The following is a 15,985-nucleotide window of genomic DNA, read 5'->3' as shown; positions in this document are numbered from 1 at the left end:
CAAATTCAACCTGCAAACCCATGGGCGTGACATAAATGCTTATCATTGTGTGTTAGTGGTGGGGGGGGGGGCTTGTTATGCAACATTATTGTGAATAAGACTGGCAGATACTGAAATCGGTATCTAGGAGGAGGCTCTGGCTGTGCCCAAATGTAGAAGGGAGCATGGAAGTTTCTTTTGCATACCCATGTGTTTCCTATTTTGTTCAGTCTTTGAATGTAGATGTTTATTGACGTAAGTCTGTTCCTGTACTGTCACTGGATTTGGCATATGTGAGGGGTGGATAACTTATCTTTAAGTTCATATGTTTCCAGATCAAGGGATCTTATGTAGATCCTGGACTTTGACTGCCTGAGGCTCTGGGGACTTGGGATAAAGCTGAGTATATTTTGCATGTGGGAGAGATGTAAATAATTATGACCGAGAGGGCAGACCGTGATAGATTAAACAGTTAGCCCCCGTTCTTCACTTATTCTATCTGTGCCCTTTGCCACAAGACTTTTCAGATCCTCCCATCCCATTAGAAGTGGGACATATTTCCCTGCCTTTGATATACGGCTTGGTCCTGTGACTGGCTTTGACTGATGGGATGTTAGCTCACGTGATACAAGCAGAGGCCTGCAACCTGCTTGCATGTTGGGCTCGCTTTTTTGAGTTTCTGCCCATAAATCTCTCTCATTCCCACTTCATCACTTTTCCACGCATTGCATCCTCTCTTTAGGTTGCTTTTTGCATCTGACACTGGAAGTATGCGGCAAATGGAGAGGGAAGAGGAAGAAGAGAAGAGATAAAGGAGGCGGTTCTCCTGCCCAATATGTTTAGTGCAAAGAGGCCCTTAAGCATAGCTGTGGATTCTGGCTGTGACTTGGTCATTAATCTGTTGTGTTTTGTTTGGCCATGATTTTAATTACTACTGTCATTTTTGTCAGATCTGTACCATGAAGATTAAATCAATAGCTCCAAAGCTATCTGTGAGTCAGAATCATTAGGAGCTTCTTAGAGGCACACACTGTCCCCTCGTCCCCTCCCAGAGAGTCTGGTTTAGGGATTCTCAGGTGGGGCCCAAGAGCACTTACCTTTGCCCAGCCCTGCCTTTTCCACTGTAACCTCAAAGAGTCTGTTGAGTAGCCAATGCTTCGAGTCCTGTTCTTCTAGGTGGGTCAGAAGGATGTTCCAGCTGCAAACCTCAGTGAGTTCAACGCCAGTGCCTTCAGCCAGGGGAAGGGGGTGGGCACAGTGAGAAGAGCATCCCTTTGCAGGGGTGTGGGACGGAAGAGCAGTAGCAAGTACACGTCTCAAAACGTGACACCCAGGGTGAGGCTCTGCGGGTTTAGGGTGCTTATTAAACATAGGTGAGTAGGTGGAGGTATAGCTCAGGGGTAGAGCATTTGACTGCAGATCAAGAGGTCCCTGGTTCAAGCCCAGGTGCCCCCTGCCCAAACTTGCTTTTACTCACTGAACACAAGGTTCTACCTCCAGCTTTTTCCACCACACTGATTCAGCCTGCAAAGGGAAGAAGCAGTGCAAGTCTTCACCAGAACCCCTCCCCTGACACCTGCAGCTCTAGATGAACCCGATTTCTTCAAGGAGGAGTCAGTTCTCATAGGTCCCGTAGTGAACGTTTATTCCCTTTTCTTTTTTCATTTTTTGCCCAGCATGTGAATCCTTTTAACTCCTTTTCTGGGGAATTCACAATTGTCTCAGTCTCGGAGGAAGACAGGAACCTGTCTGTGGCTGAGGTAGACAAAAATGCCAGGAGAAAGAGAGAGGGATTGATTTTCTTTTAATTTAATTTTATTTATTTTTTTATATGGCAGGTTCTTATTAGTTGTCTCTTTTATACATATTAGTGTATATATGTCAATCCCAATCTCCCAACCCATCCCCCCACCACCCCCGCCCCGCCACTTTCCCCCCTTGGTGTCCATACGTTTGTTGAGAGAGACTGATTTGAAGGAATCGGCTCACATGACATTGAGGGCTCTGGCAAGTCTTAATCTTGCAGGTCAGCAGGCTGGAGACCCAGGGAAGAGTTGACATTGCAGTTTGAGTCCGAAGGCTGTCTGGAGGCAGAATTCCCTATTTCTCAGGGGACTTCAGTCTTTTTCTCTTAAGGCTTTCAACTGATTGCATGGGGCCCGTCCACATTATGGACGGTCACCTGCTTTACTCAGAGTCTACTGATGTAAATGTAAATCACATCTAAAAAAATATCTTCATGGCAACGTCTAGATTAGGATTTGACCGAATATCTGGGTACCAGAGCCTAAACAAGTTGACACATAAAATTAACCAGCACAGTTGGTAATGCCTTAAGCTTGGCCAACTATAGGCCCATCAATAAGACTATGAATGTAGAATAAATCACACCTAGAAGTAGGAGAACTTGGAATTCATTCTGGAGGTGGCAGAGGTGTGGCAAGGACAGTGAGGCCATTGGCTGCAGCCAGTATCCATTGTGGTGGCAACAATGGCTCCCTTACCAGGACCTGCTGAAATCCTGCCCACTTTATGAGCATCTTATAAGGGAAGATCTTCTGGCCTCCTTTCAGTGCTCTGAGCTCCTTGCCATCCTGGCAAGACTGCCTTCTGTGTTTCCCTTAGCCTGGGATGGCCTCTTCTTTAATCAAAGTGTCCTGATTGGTACCAGGAATGAGTAATAGGAAAAAGACCCTCAGAGAAAAGATGGGAATGTGGTTTGATCCTGGCCTTATTGGACCTGAAGATAATGAAAATCTAGGTAGTTGAGGGGATGCAAATCTAGGAGCCCATATGATATAGTAGAAAAAGCTGAGTGAATATTTGCCTCCTGTTTCCAAGGGATCAAGTCGAGTTCCCATGGAATACTAGAAGTGGCTTCAGGCCTGGATGGCTGATCCTAGCAGTTTAGTAACTAGTTTTTGTTTGTTTGTTTGCGGGTACGCGGCCTCACAGTTGTGGCCTCTCCCGTTGCGGAGCACAGGCTCCGGACGCGCAGGCCCAGCGGCCATGGCTCACAGGCCCAGCCACCTCGTGGCATGTGAGATCTTCCCAGACCGTGGCACGAACCCGTGTCCTCTACATCAGCAGGCGGACTCTCAACCACTGCACCACCAGGGAAGCCCATCCTAGCAGTTTAAAAGAAAGTGAATCATAAGCTCAAGTGTCACTCTGTATGGACTGAAACCCGGGACTTTCTCTGACTGTATTGGGATCATCTCTTACCTCCGGTCACACAACCTGAAATAGCTGAAAACGGAAGCTGCTCCTGAGGGTTGCCAAACGTTAATGTCAGTGGAATCTATAGCTTTCAGCAGTCTCCTTGCTGAAAATAGGTCTGTGGTTAAGAAAGGGTGGGACTTCAGGAATTACAGTGTGGATGTAGATATAGATCGGATACAGAGTAGATACAGAGTGGGAAGGAGGGAGCCTCAGTACCAACTACAAGCCATGGCTTTACGAGCAGTGCCTTCAGCCTGGAATCCGAGAAGGCTGCAAGATAGTGGGGAAAAGAGGTGGTGGGGCACCCAAGGGAGCAGCCTGTGGGAAGGAGAGGTGAGTTATCGGACACAAGAGGGTTCGTTAGCAGTGAGATCAGTCAGCCAGATCTACAGAGATGAGACCACGCAGTGTTTATCAAACCTGACTATACATTCAAACTATTTGAGAACTTGTTAAAAATTCAGATTCCCTGGGGATCCTGATACACTACATCTGACGGGCACAGCCTCCTGTTAATCCCTCCTAAACTCCAAAGACTGAGAGACAACCAAAGTTTATGGGAACCACTCTTCACGATGATGCTAAAGACACTTCCAGCTCTAGATATCAAAGCTGGTGCCTCCAGCCAGGGAGCAACGTTAAACCATTGGCAGCTCGATATTGGCCACGGTGGGAGTATCTGCAACTTGGCAAATACTACAAATCAAACACTACTGATTGTCTTTTCTTTCTCCTTGAGCTGATTTACCAGTGTTTCCCTCTGTAAGGCTACAGGCATAGATAGCTGCCAGGTCCGGGGGCTGCGGGAAACGGAGCAGGAGGGGCCAATTCACCAGGGCGCGCCCGACAAGCAAGCAGAGGTCTTAGTGTTGAAGTTCAGGACTTGGTCCAGGAGATGAAAATGCGCTCATCAGATGAGATTCGTTCTTCTTGCTCAGGAAAGCAGGTCATGCCATCCCGGGTTCAAATCCGGGCTCTGAGTGTTGCAATTCCAGTTTCCTTTCACAGGCTGATCTACAGGAAGATCAGATCAGATCAGATCTACAGGAAGGCTCCTCTGCGCTCCTGCAGCCCCAAGTGACTTCCATAATCCATATCCCCACTCACGTGGGCTGTGGGGAACGTTTTCTTTTATTGACGCACAGCATCTGAACCCTATCACATGTTTGGGGAATATGCAATTACATGAATTTTACTGAAAGGCATACCCTCATTTCTTACTCCATAAGCCAAAAATACTAGACACTTGGTCTCCCACTGTCTGGTAGTGAGGACTCGGGCAAGTGCCCTCAGCATAGCCACCGCAGACTTTGGACACTGAGTGAAACACAGAAGCAGGAGGAGTTGAGATTTCCGTCTGGTGACATGGATGTGGCATCGGCTCCGGTCTTACCCTTCTTCACAGACTGGGCCTCTGTGCAATCTTGGTTCCCCTTGGAGCCCATCGAGTGTCTACACCTCTTTCCCTTCTGTGTCATGAACTACCTGACAAGTGCTGCCTCATCTGTTTCAAAATTAGTTTCTGGTTTTGCACCCAAATTTCCTACCTGGTACATAAATTGGTGTTAGGAGTGGGTTTCAGGCAACACAGCCTCATGAAAATGGTATTAATTACCCAGACTAGTTAAAACTACAGTCAGGGGAAATCCAATTAGTTCTTCAGGCCTGGGAATCTGTCATAACTTATATTCCACCCTGGCACGATGAGAAAGTAAATTATCGCTAGTGGCCATCAGGAATGCAGTGCCTATGGGGTAAGGCTTCCGGATACCTTTGTGCTTCTTATCATTGAACTGGAAGCTGACTGACGCTAAAGGCACCAAAGGAGTCTAGAAAAACAATGAAAATCCCAATGAGAAGAATCAAAATCTCTTCTCTCTAGCAGCCATATGATTTAGCAGAAAACCAAAGTCAGTGTTTGATGCTGCAAGACTGCTGAATGACAACGTCAGTTTAATTCACAGCCTCCCCGGTGTGAAAGCTTAGGGCTCTGATGTGGAAAGAGTGAGATCCCAGAGTCGTCATGAGGCTTCACGAGAAGATTTGTAGAACCCCGAAAATACCTCACCACAACAACTTCGGAACCTCCTTTGCCAGCTGAAGAAGCCCCTCCTTCTCTCCTGTGGATACGGTTCCTGCTTTACCTCCTCTCTCACCTCACCCCCCGCCCCGCCTCCTCTTTTTCTTTTGAGCTATAACTTGAGAAAATCCCACTGGAGAGCCAATTAAAAAGTCCCCCTTGCCGGTGAAGGCTTAAACGCAAAAATAATCACAAGACTCGGCTGATTTATAACAACAAAAGTCTAGGGAATGTGTGTGGAAATGAATTCTTGACGGCTTTTGGACGAGAAGGAAATATCTAGTGTTAAACTCTGCCGAACTCTGGATCCAGTGTTCTACTTTGAAGCGTTGTCATAATTTTGATTGTTTACTCAACTCGTTCATCAAAACCAGGAATCAAAGTTGTTCAAGGATAGATGAAATGGAGACGCCAGAAAATTCTTGAAGACCAAATCTAAAGACTTTAAGGGATTGGAAAGGTGGCATGTACTGATGAGGCGTGACATGCCCCCCCTCTCACCACAAAGCTTCAACCAACACAAGGGTTAGAAGACAGCCCCAACCATACAATCTTAAAAATGCATTATTTACTAGAGTTTTCGCATCTTTTAGAACCATTTGCATCACGAGTCTTTGTAGACTGGGAATGTTGGTGAGAGATGCTGTCATTGACATACGTTCTCTAATTTGAATTAAGGATGGAGGTTCTTAGTGGAAGGGGCTAAAGTGTGCCCTTGATCACCATACCACACGCTGGCGGGAAGTGACTGCCTTGACAGCCTGTAGGTCCACAGCCTTGATCCAAAGGGTCCCTGTGGAGTTCTTAGGACCTACCCAGAATGCACATCTCTGCAGCTCATTTTTCCATTTTCACAAACAACACTGCGATGCCCAACCATGTACATGCATCTTTGCACACCCATATGAATAAAACAAAGGCATGAATTTGTCTTTTGATTACCCAATAGCCTTCCAGCAAAGATACATCAATTACGTTCCCACCAGCCCTGTTTGGAAAGTACCCACCAACTTTTTAAGAATTACAGTAATTTTGGCACGAAAGAAAGACCAATGCAGGCATATGCGTGCTGTTACATCCCCAGTTCTTATCTTTACAGAACAGGACGGAGAACATTGTTAAGGGAGAAATGCAGCCTGAATAGGATGACAGCTGAAAGTAGCTGGAAATTGACTCAACCCCCGTAGCAGCAAAAGTTGGATCCCCCAGCCTAGGGCTATATATTATTAAGTTTGGAAGAAGAGAAACCAGACTGTTACCAGCAGTTAGTTTACTTGTGAGATTAATTTTTATTTTCTTCCTGATGCTTAATTGTGTTTTTAAATTTTTCTATATGTTTTCTAGTCAACAAATGTTTGTTGAAAATCTGTAATGTACTCAACAACAGGCAAGGCACTGAGGCGAGGTATTCTTAAAAGAAGCAAATGTTTCCTTTCCTCCCGCCCCCCTCCTCCTCTCCTTCTTCCTCCTTCTTCTTCTTTTCACCATACAGAACTTATCCGTGTTATAAGAATAATCGAGTTCCTTTCCTAACAGGACTTTTCCAGGGTCCTCCACGGCCCCCTGGGTGGCAGCCATCTGATGTTTTAGCTGTTAAGAAGGGTCAGGTAGTGACATCACCGCCACGTATCTGCCGGAGGAAAGGAGCCCATCCTTCAGTGGGGGGTGGTCTGTCCTGCTGTGGGGCAAGGCTTGGCAAGGAGGGTCCCAAAGGGCCAGGCTTGGCACCGCTGCAGCTGTGCCCACCTGCTGGTCTGGGGCCTCCTGCGGGAACCGGGGCTGCATTTGGGCCTCGCGTGGAGGCTGCAGTCTTTGTGGCCAAATACCTGCCCTGGTGTCCACCAAGTCTCTGGAGACTCTGCCAAGGTCATGGGCTTGAGGGGAAAAGACCACAGAGGATGAGCTGGTAGAGGGACCCAAAGTCCCTGCCGTGTTTCTAGAGGGGACGGTGAGGTGGCCCCAGGTGGGCGCTGAGGGAGGGAAACCTCAGAGGAGGCTTCTGGGTTCCCACAAGGCACAGGGGAGCATGAGGTCATAGCCAGAAAAGGGTGAGTTTGCAGTGAGACCTGTCTGCCAGGTGCCCAGGGGCAGACTAGGGGTGACTAGGAATGCCAGTGTGCTCTTGCTGGGGGGGGGTGGGTGGCACACACTGGTGAACAGTACTAGACCACACGCCCCCCAGAGAGGGGCTACAGCTCTGGGGGAGAGCATTTGACTGCAGGTCAGGGGGTCCCTGGTTCAAATCCCGGTGCCCCCTAATGAGCATCCTTTTATCCCCTGAAACAGCTGCTGTCCCCCACACTGAAATCTCTAGGAGGACAGAAGAGAGAAGAGGTGGGCTCAGGACCCCTTGGTCACAGCCCTTCCTTTGTCACAAATCCAGATGGTTTGGTCCGTCACCCAACCCCACTGTGCTGGTCAGTCCCTTTCCTGTGGCTTCAGGTGGACTTTTGAATTATTCCTTGTCAGCCCAGCACTGGAACGTCCTTCTTCTGTTTTAGCAGAAGAAGCTTCTGGGCACTCAAATGAGGGCCCAGTAGGAAAAGGAGCTTATGGTCAGGAGAGGGTGGGTCAGCCAGGCCATGGGGCCAACCAGGGAGAAATGGAAATGACTGGGGTGCTGGAGGACCCCTCCCTGGAGAGGCCACAACCATGAGATGGTGTCACTTAGGAAAGGGTTTGAAGTGGGCTCCTGGAGCAGGGGAGGAGCCTCTGACTGCAGGTGAACAGGTGTGTGGTTCAGATTTTCAGGCCCCTGCAAGCTTATCTCGTTTAGTACCAGACATCGGGTAGAAACCTTTCAGGTCGTCTCTTGGGAAGGCCTATCTCCCTCCACCCAGTCAGAGCTTGGCCATGGGAGTGGGAAGCAGATGAAGCCAGCCCGGTCGTGCCTTGCCCCAGGGCTGGGGGAACAGGAAGAACCTGAGACTAGCCCTGTGGATCTGGCCTCAACCCTATTATTAATCAGGTGTGTGTGCTTGGACGTGTCTCTTAATTAAAAAGGCCATAATTTTCAACCCTATAATATGGGGCCCAAAACTAAATTGGTGGTTCCTAATTTTCACTTTCCTTTGGGATCTTCTCAGGAGTTTGTTAAAAATAGAGTCCTTTGGTCTCACTCCCAACCCTTCTAATTCAGGAGGTCCAACCTGGAGCCTTGAACTTCCTTTCCATGAAAGCCCTTCCTGCTCTCACCACCTCACCTGCCTGTGTGTGATGGGCAGCCCAGTTGGGGGACTGTGGCCTTAGTTTAGTTCAGAGACCCTCCACCGATACAGCCATGGCTTTTACGCTGATGTCCTTGGCCCTGAATGGCTGGGCGTGGGCAGAGGCTTGTGCAGAAGGGGGTGGCGAGCAGGGATGCCTTCTGTGTGCGGTAGAGCAGGTCTTGTGGACTCATTAGACAGAGGTGCTACACAGTGTCTGAAGGAGTTCTGAATATAATTACAGAGGTCAGAGGTCTTCATTAGGCTGGAACAATGAGATGAGCTTTTAAGGACAGATGCGTCTTACCTGTTTCTTATTTTTACGTTTTCACTGATTTGGGAATATAATTCCAGCTTCCTTTCCCTGGCCGGAGCCAATGATTCTGCATGGAGGAGAAAGAACCAAGAGGCAGGGAGGGTCAGGCCGGCCCTTCCCCAACCCCTCGCTCCTTGGCATTAGTCCCACAGAGCCAAGCAGAATCCTGTTCTTCCCCAGACCCTGGTCTGGGTCTGTGAGTCTGGAGTAGACCCAGTGGGAGCACTAGGACCTGGGGACGTGGAGCCTAAGTCCAGGGCCTCTGACCTGCAGCCCAGCATGAGGGGCTCAGGAAGCTAAGCAGCTACCCCACTGCAGGAGTACAAGGGCTCCTCTAGGCTCATCTACTTCAGGTTATAACCCGTGGGGGTGCAATGAAGACACACCAGCCCCCTCCGTGGAGAAGGTGTGGATCTGTGAAAGGTGAAATCTCTGGCTGGAGCTGAGGAAAACCCAGAGGGGTTGGAGGAGGCAGGGGTCTGTGCCTTGTAAACTTTAATTTTCCTGTAAGTCACCTGAAGGTGTATCTTTGAATTTCAGATTGGGTCTGCACTTTCTGAGGAGTTGTGAGTCAAAGAGTTTTAGTCTTTCTCTTTCTTCTCCAGGTGCCCTGGCCTAGGGAGGGGGAAACAGGTAATGCCAGACCCACTCTGGGATTAAAAGTGAGACAAGGGCTTCCCTGGTGGCGCAGTGGTTGAGAGTCCGCCTGCTGATGCAGGGGACACAGGTTCGTGCCCCGGTCCGGGAAGATCCCACATGCCGCGGAGTGGCTGGGCCCGTGAGCCATGGCCGCTGAGCCTGTGCGTCCGGAGCCTGTGCTCCGCAACGGGAGAGGCCACAGCAGTGAGAGGCCCGTGTACCACAAAAAAAAAAAAAAAAAAAAGTGAGACAAAGCAGGGGGCGCCCGGATTTGAACCGGGGACCTCTTGATCTGCAGTCAAATGCTCTACCCCTGAGCTACACCCCCAGACCTGACAGAGTGGTGTAATTAAAGCCTTTTACCTGTGTTGACACACCCAGACTCAGTCTTGCTGGTTGGGATGTCCTGGTCAGCTCTGCTTCTTTGAACCCTGGCCTCCCACCTTCCAGGGACCAGCCCTTCTTCCCTCATCACGTCTATGTGCATCTGGCTGAGGACCCCCTGGTAGCCTGGTTGACCTTTAAAGGTGGGGAGACCTTTCAAATCATCCAGATAATCCTCTGTGGTAATGAGTCATTGAGCATCTACTGTGTGCCAGGCGCACTGGGATGGTGACGTAACTGTGACTAGGCGACAGTGCCTTCTCCTGCCTGAAAGAAGGTTCAGAGCCCATGTCCGAGGGTTATTTAATGACATAGAATAATGTTCATGAGAGCTCGTCAAGTGAAAAGGCACTTACAGAACAGTCTGTCAGGAGTTATAGATGATTTCAGCTTTTTATGTGTTTTATGTGTTTTTATGTGTTTTTATTTCCCTTTTCAACTTTTCTATATTGAGCATGTTGCCTTTGTAAAAACAAAAACAAAGTTACGTAGGAAAAATGATACTCTAGGGAGTTCCACTTCTAGGAACGTCTAGGTATCCTTCAGAAATATTCATGAATGCACAGTGAGGGTGGAGCCTCCCTGCAGCCTTTTTCTGGATTAGCGTGAAACTGGAAACCACCTAAATATCCATCACAGGGAACTGGTTACACACACTGTGGTACAGTCATAGGAATACGACGCAACAGTAAAAGATAAAATCGGTCCAGAGTTCTGTCACGGAAAGATGCTTAAACAATACCATTAAGTGAAGAAAGCAAATTGTATGACATATACATGTATGATATGAGCTCTTTTGGGCTTTTGAAAAGATACTGTGTATATGTATTATTATGTAATAAAAAGATTATACACACATACAAAGAAACTTACCTATAAACATAGGTGTCTACATGTCCATACATATACATATACACCTACGGAAGGAAATAGACCAGATAGTTAATAATGGCAACCCCCAGAGAGTAGGGAGGGGGTTCTTTTATTTTCCAATGTTTGCATGTCCAATAATAACCCAAATGTCTACACGGTTGCAGCCTTCCAGGTCCTGAGTGGGAAAAAAAAAAAAATGAGAGAAAGCACTGCAGATGTTGTCCAGGAAGTCTTTGCCCCCTTCCAGTGGCGGCCACCCCTGCCCTCCCTCTCCCTCAGACCCCAGTCACTTCCCAATCCAAACCCTTCCTGGTCTCTCCCTAGTCCGTCACCTCTGCCACATTCATTTCAGGCCTTTCTCTTTCTGCGCTGCCGTCACTCTTGTTTCACACACCGGTTTTCCAGCATCCACCCAGCTAGAAAGGCAGGATGTCCTGTGATGTTGGACTGAGGGCAAAGGGCACCCCTGCAGTGGGCCAGGTCAATCCCCTGCCTGAGACCTACACCCAGCAGGTCCCAGACCCCTCGGCCACACCTGCCCCCTCCGCCCTGCCCTCCTGCAGCCTCCCCAGAGGCCTGTCAGACTTAAAGGAACCGGCACCCAGGTAGACTGAGGGACACCCAAGGAGCAGACAAACTGCATAGACGTCTGAGAATAATGAGAGGATCGCTCACGTCCCAGGTCAGCTGAGTCTCGCCATAGGTCAATAGGAGGAGGCAGTGCTTTTAAAGGCAGAGAAAGGTTTTTATATTCATACCTGGAGCAAGGTATTCAAGGAAGGGACAGGCCCCAGCTCAGCGATGAAATCATATACACGGCTGACAAGGCCTCCCGGTCAGAGGGAGATGGCTGCACTGGGGAGGAGGGGGGCTATTGGGGAGCCTCCTGAAGGCAAGAAAGAGGCGAAGGCAGCTTCTTCCCAGGCAGAGAAGGAAGCTAAGGCCGCTGTGCCTGAAATGGATACTGACTGCGAGAGCCAGGGGGTGCCCGTCCCCTCCATCTGGGCTTGGACTGTACCGGCCCTAAAAGCGCCAGTGCCTGTCCTTGGCAGACGGCTTCGCTTACTGAGTCCACCGATGCAAGCAGCCAGCCGGCCTGCAGCTCTCGTTGGAGGGAATACCACAAGGTATCGACTGGAGCGCCGATGGCCACCCTGGCCCAGCCTTTGGACCCACCCTCCTTTTCACCTCCTGCATTATAATTCCCTTATGAAACTGCCCTAACCTTCCGGCAAAGAAAACTGCATAAACCACTCAGCCTAGCGGGCTCTTTGTGGGGAGACTAAAGGGTCGAGGTGGCAGTAGTTGACTTAGGTTCCGGCTTGAAAGGCACGTGAGTATCGAGGGCTGCAAGTGGGGACCCCAGACATGGCCACACCAGGGGTGGCGCTCACAAAACCAGAGGTGGTGACAAAGACACAGAGGCCAGGGAAGTGAGAGGATAGCTCGCTATCAAGCAGATTTGCTGCTCCCCCTGCCCCAGCTCCAGAGGCTGGACTACTGCCTTCTGCAAGGGAGGAGGGGAGACCAGAGCACGTCTTTTGTAACGGCAAACTCTATAAAGAACAACTTGCCTCCTAGGAGCTAGGAGTGCAGTGAAGACTGGCGCCTGGCGTCCCAACTCGGCAGCGTAGAACATGCCAAGAACCGTCTAGAACTATCTAGATACTATCTAGACGTAGACTATCTAGAACTATCTAGAAAAGGGGTTGGGAGAATTAGACACACACGGGGCGCATGTAGAGGCAGCGCTGGAAGAGCCACAGCGATGGGTGAGAGTTTCCACAGAAGTAGAAGAGTTTGTGAGGAAGGTAGACAGACCACAGGCAAAGACCACAAAGGGCCGAGGAATCGTGACTGCGAGGCCAATAGTGGGGTCCATAATGGGTGGGCGGACAGGTGAGCCAGAAGGTAGCTCTGCGATCACGGAAACACAAAAAGATGAAAGAGATTGAGGTCAAAAGGAGAACAATGCACAGTAACAGCAACGACAGGAAGAAGTAAAAACTAGAAGAGGCATCGGAAAGGACTTTTCAGACCAAAGATCTTGAAAGGGAATATTTCCTTTTTTAAAACATTTGAGGGGGTTCCCTGGTGGCACAGTGGTTGAGAGTCCGCCTGCCGATGCAGGGGACGCGGGTTCGTGCCCCGGTCTGGGAAGATCCCACATGCCGCGGAGCGGCTGGGCCCGTGGGCCATGGCCTCTGAGCCTGCGCATCCGGAGCCTGTGCTCCGCAACGGGAGAGGCCACAACAGTGAGAGGCCCGCGTACCGCAAAAAAAAACAGAAAATTCAAGTCTCTTGTTAACAAAATGAATGAGCTTCAATGAAAGGGAAACTGAAGCGTAGCCCTGAAGCTAAAAGGAGTCTTGTTTTTACAGGCACTTATGTCCTGTGCTGATAAGAGAACTCAGAGGAGACAGAATATTTATAACATGGGGAGTTAGACAAAGAGCTATTCGTCAGCTTATCAAGTTAGACAAAGTCTCAGGGAAGACTGGACTTGACCGCGTTCTGTCTTAAATTGCTTTTTGTCTGTATTGTGTTTTCCTGCCATTCCATGGAAAGACATTAAGACTTTCTTGCTGTCACATAGTTTTATTACAGAGAAGCTGTTCTTAGGCCATCTGAAGTATAGACTTCTGTGTTTATATAAACCTGGAACATCATGAAATATATTTTAGGTAGTTGTGAGAAAGGTCTTAGAAGATGGTTGGTGCCGGGGATAATAAAATTCACGACGTGTACTTCTGAATTACATGCTAGAGCTCTGAAGCTACGATGAATTCTTAGATCATCTACCAAAATGCTCAGCTGTTTGTTCTCCAAACCATAGAAAGCCACGGCGTTCTTTAGTTGTGAGATAGCTGATATAATTCACTGGTCCCTTCTGCAGAAGTTTACTTTTAAAGCTTGAATGAGACGTAAAATTGTCTTTAATAATTACACAACCTAAACTGACACTTTCACATGTGGCTATTTCATCCTCCACGAACTCTCTCAGCCCCGTGAGGGCTCATTCCCTGAGAGGCACAGATCCTGGTGGTTTGACTTGCAAATAGAAGACCAATTCCACCCTGTCCCATGGAGAATGACTGGACTGAGAAAGGGAAAAATTAAGGAAACTATGAAATGCTGAAACAGCAAATTTTCCTGGAAGATGCCATTAAGGTCAAGTTATAAATCATGTCCACATAAGGATGCAGAAGAGGGGAGCCCGAATATAAGATGCTGGGCAGACAGAGCTGGCATGAGGGAACCTGGGTCTGAGAAGGTTCTGGAAGCTCTGCTAAAGCTGGTTTCAACTTAGCTGCAGGCTAGGAGCACTGGGGGGTGCTTACGATACCTGGGCTCCACCTCAAATACACTGATTTAATTGGTCTGGGGTGAGGCCTGGGAAATGGCATGTTTAGACTTTTCACGTGATTCTAATTTATATTTAGAGTTAAGAACTGCCAACTACCATAGTAAAGCTTCACCATTTGCTGGTTCTAGAAAAAAAGTCTTTATGTTGATGTCTAGTGGGGAAGAAGAAGTTGAAATGCAGCACCAAAGGTAAAAGTTAAGAATAAGCAGGGGGCACCCAGATTTGAACTGGGGACCTCTTGATCTGCAGTCAAATGCTCTACCCCTGAGCTACACCCCCTTCTGCTATGGTGTGACTTAATTAGTATTTTTCATCTGTCTAGCCACACCCAGACTCCCCGTAAACCTATGAGTTACCACTTCAGGATGGCCCTCTCTTGGGAACTGCCAGGCCTACTGCAGTGAAAACTCATCAACCTGCCACAGGAAAAGCAACAGGCTCTCTCCTCAAAAGCCCAACAGCCTATGTCCCCCCTCCCACCCACTCCCGCCCCAGCCCACAGCACCAGTGTGTGCGCAGCAGCCTGGAGAAGCATTGACATTGGCTTACAGAATGGCCTTCAGAGTCGGATGCCTGTGCCCATCATGGTGGGCACCTAAAAAAACAGAAACTCGGGGTGATTGAGGTGTCTGTCCAAACCCACCTAATGAAGGCCTGACCCTCCTAGGCTAACATTCAGTTCAGAGTGCTTTCTACTAAACTATAGTCTAGGACACAAATGACCCTCCCAACCGCCACGTCTTCAGTTAATATAGATGGAGAATCATGGAGAATGACCCACTCCTAGAAACAGTCAGAATTAGGTGGTGAGTAGACTTAGGAATCCCCCAAATCATTAATGGACCTAAGCTAACATAATTCAAGGACCAAAAAATGCTGCTGGAGAAGAACCACATTCTACCCAGAGGTTCTCTGATCTGTGGACAAAGCCCTATCCCACCTAGACGATGAGCTTACTTTGATTGGCACCTTCCATCTCTACAGCCACGCCAAGTCCCTGCTTCTGCTGTTGTCACGGGAGCTGGTAAGCTTTCTCTCCTGCAAGCTCTCTCTGCCGCCTACTGGAATCTCTCCCTCTTACCCCCCAGCTTCCCCCTTGGGGCCTTAGCCGCCCAGCAGCCACTTCCCCTCCTCTCCTGGCCAAGAAGCTGGGGAAACACTGATTCCTACCATGATGCTAAAGTCCTCTGGATTTCTCTTGTCAACAGTATGCAGCCGAGAAGCCTCCACATATATCAGCTTATTATACATCAAACCCTGGGGACAAGGATCTCATTATCTCCATTTCACAGATGAGGGGACTGAGGCCCAGAGAAGCTAAACTTCTTGCCCAAGATCCCCTGCATATATAATATTATATATAATATAATAACAATAATATAATATTATTATTAATATATATTATTCTATATGTATTAGAAACTCTACATTGAATTTTACTGATATTCAGCAAAGAGAAATCCCAACACCCCATGACCCCTTAGCCTCAGGCAGAGAAGCCAGAGTGTGTGATTTAAAGGAAATTCGAAAAACTCTCTGAGCCTCAGTTTCTTATCTGTAAATTGGGGGAAATATCAATTGATATGAGGATTAAATAAGATAATATCCTTGGGACAGTCTCTGATGTGTAGTAAGCACTCGAATATGACTAGCCATTATTACTACAGTTCCAGATAATTCTCACCTTCCCAATCCAGTCAGATCCCTGGCTTTCACTGCTTTACTGAGCTCTGGCATGAGATCCTTTCTTGTTTGAAAGCCAGATGTATCCTTACTTGGAATCTGATTGCAATCACCAGAGTAGTATTAATGCAACCATCTCTGTTGATACTGGAATAGCTAGTGTACTCTTGGGTTCTGTTGCAGGAAGCTAGTTCTTTCCACTCTCTCTTTTTAAAAATGAATTTAAAAAAAAATAT

General features: G+C 48.3%; 3 non-coding genes across 3 annotated transcripts; 1 reads left to right on the top strand and 2 right to left on the bottom strand.

The window, feature by feature from the left end:
• Positions 1-1,362: 1,362 nt before the first annotated feature.
• On the top strand, positions 1,363-1,434 carry TRNAC-GCA (transfer RNA cysteine (anticodon GCA)). The gene has a single exon. It is a non-coding gene; the product is annotated as a tRNA-Cys (tRNA).
• Positions 1,435-9,698: 8,264 nt separating this feature from the next.
• Positions 9,699-9,770, bottom strand: TRNAC-GCA (transfer RNA cysteine (anticodon GCA)). Its single transcript has one exon. It is a non-coding gene; the product is annotated as a tRNA-Cys (tRNA).
• Positions 9,771-14,273: 4,503 nt separating this feature from the next.
• On the bottom strand, positions 14,274-14,345 carry TRNAC-GCA (transfer RNA cysteine (anticodon GCA)). Its single transcript has one exon. It is a non-coding gene; the product is annotated as a tRNA-Cys (tRNA).
• Positions 14,346-15,985: the final 1,640 nt, after the last annotated feature.

The sequence above is a fragment of the Delphinus delphis genome, chromosome 9 (assembly GCF_949987515.2).
Source record: "Delphinus delphis chromosome 9, mDelDel1.2, whole genome shotgun sequence".
Lineage (NCBI taxonomy): Eukaryota > Metazoa > Chordata > Mammalia > Artiodactyla > Delphinidae > Delphinus > Delphinus delphis.
Note: the sequence above shows the minus strand (reverse complement) of the source record. Positions and strands in the feature narration are given on the sequence as shown.